Here is a 4,499-nt window from a genome sequence, read left to right as displayed (position 1 = left end):
TTGAACACATCAATCCTAGGTCGGTAACTCTTGTACTAGAAGTCATGGCTGTTTCTTGTTCGTTTATGAGCTGGTATTAGATACTTTCAGTCGGTACGTCCACCAGGTTATTGGTCATTTTGTACATCGATATCATGCAAAGTCTGGACATTTTCCTTCTATCTTCAAGTGAAATCCACTGCAGATCTGTTTTCATTTTGGTAACACTAGCATCACTGTTGTAGTTGTTTGCACAGAATCTGGCAGCTTGGTTCTATACCCTTTCAAGTTTATCTTTGTCTTTCTTTGTATCCGGATCCCATACTGCTGCAGCATATTCAAGGTTAGGTCTTACCAGTGATGTGTATGCGAGTTGCGTTGCGTTTGATCACTCCCAATGTCTGTTTAGCCTTGGTTGTTTTTTTAGTTTGGCCAACTTTTTTGGATTTTGCTTGGGTTTACAGAAATCAGCTCTTAATAGGCTAAGAAGTGTGCTAAGGAAATGCAGCTTATTACAAGTACAGGCTCAGTCTCCTACAATAGCAAAAATTGGTTTAGGGAAATTCTTAATTGTACGTTAATTGGACCTCAGTTTACTTCTGACGGGATACCTAGGGTATGGTCTTGTTGAACTCAGCTCAGTCACTCATTAAACAATGAACAGCAGATTTATATATTTTAATCTCAAGAGGACATATGCCTCTACCTTTGTGTCAAATTTAAACTTATTCGATCAAAAAACTAGTCTGATATGAAGCCATTTGAATAACTTTCTGACTCACTTTACTTTATCAGCAGGCCTGATGAGTTGTTGCCACAGATTCTGGGGCACTACTGCAAATTGATGACTTTCTGTTTCAATCTAACTCTGTAACTCTGAGTCAGAGAAGAATATATTTCCTGCAGATGTACTAAGTTTATTTTGATTTTGATTTACTTTTATAGTTTCTTCTCATGTATCGATATCTATTGAATATTGTTTGTATTAATCTGTTATGATTGTGTCGGTATAGTGGCCTTGAAAAGGTGACCTTGACAACACATGACAGAAGAAGTGACAGAAAGGCATAATACATAAGGATAAATGAATAAGTGATATTGTTGCACGGTGTAAAAAGGTAAATAGAAGATTATAATACAAGATTGAACCTGTCAAACTTGCACGATCATTTTCATCATTTTTTCTTAGAATTTCAAAATGTTGTATGATATGTTATTTGGAACATAGCAAATGATGTGATCATCTTACGTTTGTATATTTTTTTGTGCACATTATGTCTATTGATGCAATATTGTGGCATGATATAGGCAAGAACAAGCTTGCAGCATATGTTATGACGGAGGAGAACTATGAGGTAAGTTTTCCTTGAAATGTGATTTTGTGAGGCATTATTAATCTTTAGCATTACAGATTATTCTGAGAACATGAAATTGTTCAGGAATTCCACAGCTCAACAAATTTTGCTCGCTGGGATTTTTGACCGAATCTCTCTGTCTTCTTCAGTTATCTATCCCCGGGACGGAGGGTGGTACCGACTTCTAACAAACTTTGATCCAGTGCTGACGTCACACGTGTGACAAAAATCATGTGTCTACAACACTCGGGTCATATAGCTGAAGGAGACCAAGAGACCCGGTCGAAAATATCTATCGACAATTATTTTTTAATTGGAGAGCAGTTCATTTTTCTTCTAATGTAATTTACCAACTCAGATTAATATCATACTAGCATTATAATTCTTTTGCCTAAGAATATATATATGTAGCAGGAGACGTCTATGCATAACGGTTCAGGAAATTTTATTACTAAGAAAATGGTGTTCGAAAAGTTAATTGTATGTTTGGTAAGAGAGAGGGAATGAAAGCAAAATACAATCAACGTAGTTTAGACTTATGACTTTATAACATTACAGTAAGTGTTACAACACAATTTAACATGGTGTGAAGATGACATAGAATTCAATGTGCTTTACAATCAGATTAACTCTTTCTACACTGAACAATGTGAAGGTGTAATTGTTAAGAATAATGGTTGTTGTAACAGGACATATGTTATTTTACATAATACTACAAATTTGTGAAAAACAGAAACTCAGTTACAACCATGGTATATTTTGTACAACACCAAGGCCACAGTGCAAAATAACTAAATCTGCAGCTGCAAAAACAAGATTGCAAAACGTTGGCGAGCTTTTACATAAGGACAAAGGCCATCTACCTACAGACTAATCTTAAGATTTCTTCTCATATTCATATATCTTTGTCTAGCAAAAAAGGTGGGTGGTTCTTTGCTTGAATTAAAAGTAAAACAGTGATTTCAAAGAAAAGATAGTGTGTAAAAGCTTCACACAATAGGAAAAGCCAACTAAAAGTGAAGCTGTGCCTCTATAGTTTACGTCTCTTCCTTCTCAAAATTACAAAAAGGCATCCACATAATGTAAATGTACAGATAATTTTTATCCCTTCGTAACGATAGTATTCAAGAGATCATATGGCAACACACTATGTGTGAATACAAAGAAAACGTCTATATTGCTGTGATGATTCAACAGATTGTACATCAATAAAACGTAATTCCACGTAAAATACATTGGCATTCCCAATGATGTCCACGTTCAAGGTTCAAGAAATCCTCACAAATAGTTTTATCATGATTCTATTTCAAACAGACCGGTAGAAATAGCGTCTGTCTGACAAAATTGACAAGGCTACCGCACTTTCCGAATGTTTCTCTGGTCTCACATATATTCGTGATACGGATAAACACGGAGGCATGCAGACACGGCCCGTGTTTTGCCTATTCTCAAAGCGTCTCAAGGATAAAAACCACACTACCGTGGGTCAGTATGATAAACAAAATGGCGGTGTCAGCCAATCCGTCGCAATGGCATTGTTTTTGAACAAGGCTCGAAATACATTCTTTCTGCATACCTACATTGAAAATTACCTGCAACAGAAAAATTTTGCCTGGACCACTCTGTTTTCAGGAAGTATAGATAATACTAAAATTGTTCAGGAACCATTGCTGTTTTTTCTTTTATATTCAATATAAGGTAGTGACAGTCATGGCAGGTAATAACAATCCAAATACAGCTACAATATAGGACATTTATGTATGAAACCCAGTACATGGACCAGTGCAGATTAGGTGCAAAGGTGCAGGTAGACAGTAGAAATACCTGCACAGCTCCAAATTTACCGGTACTAACTTGCATATGCAGGTGGTATTTCGAGCCCTGTTAAAGGATGTCCTATCTTTATATAGAGCTATCTTATTCGTAATTATGTTTGACAGGATACTTCTTTTCGACACCTCGTTCCCAAGAACTTTATTCCATGCGTAAATCTGATTACACATCTAGGAAATGATAAAAGTTTAATACTTTTTTTCTTGATACTACAGTATACATTCAGACGTTTCAGACAACATCCACTTTCATAGCCTTTCGTGAAGTAAACAGACTTTAGGGAACAAAGAATTTTTTATCACTTTGAAGTATTCTAAGCAAACAACACGGCTAACCATGGAAATGTTTAAGTAGAATTCTAAATAAACAAGATATCAAGATTTGTAGCAAGTAAAAAATTACTATGAATTGTTAATTCAGTAAATCAACCAATATATCAATAAATCATTATACTTTAAAACATTGTCCCAAGTACTGGAAAATTCTGGTTCTTATACCCCTGTCACATTATCTGCGATCTTCGGGCGTATCGACGGTATACATAGTATCATATAACCGAGGAAAACTTAGAGGTGCTAGCCCTGCAATTATTTGCAGTAACTATTCATAATTTTAGCGGATTGCATGTCATCACTGGTCAAAATCGTAATTCACTTACCATATTTGTAACCGAATGTACGATCAGGCAATTTACACACCAATTTCGTCAGTATCTGCTACTTTCTAACCAAATATGTCAGTCCATTTGTATTTGAATTAAACGCCCTATTTTGAAATGAAAATCGCATTTTAACTCCTTTAAACCAGACTTTTTTGTCAACCCTTAACCGGAGTGCCAAACGTTTTACCTGCATGCAGGAACATCCTGTCAATAGTGGGAATAATTCAGGCAATTTCGGTTCGTGGTTCTAACTCATTTTTAGTTTTGTTAAGGTGTAGCTTTTCCTACCATGTCATTTTTTTTAAAGTCAGCCCTCTGACCGTTTTATTGTTTCGAAACTGTTCTACTACCATCGGCTTTTGCGCGAACTATCCTCGTGACAGGAACGTTAACAATGACTGAGTATATAATGTATGTATACCGTGTGTCTTGGGTGTATACGTACAAAGAATGCAATAGCGAATTTGACAAAAGCTCGACGGCCTATCGCCCATGGATGAACCCTATTTAGGCGTGGGGGGGTGTAAAAGTGCTTGCGCCAACTTTGATGTCGTATACCTACCGAACGACGGGTGCTAGGACTACAAACTTGGTGACTTTTCCTAAAATATCGTTGGCAACAATTCTGAGAAAAAACTATGTGTTTTTTTTTTGTGTTGCCCTGGCAATGG

The sequence above is a fragment of the Branchiostoma floridae genome, unplaced genomic scaffold (genome assembly GCF_000003815.2).
Source record: "Branchiostoma floridae strain S238N-H82 unplaced genomic scaffold, Bfl_VNyyK Sc7u5tJ_1512, whole genome shotgun sequence".
Lineage (NCBI taxonomy): Eukaryota > Metazoa > Chordata > Leptocardii > Amphioxiformes > Branchiostomatidae > Branchiostoma > Branchiostoma floridae.
Note: the sequence above shows the minus strand (reverse complement) of the source record.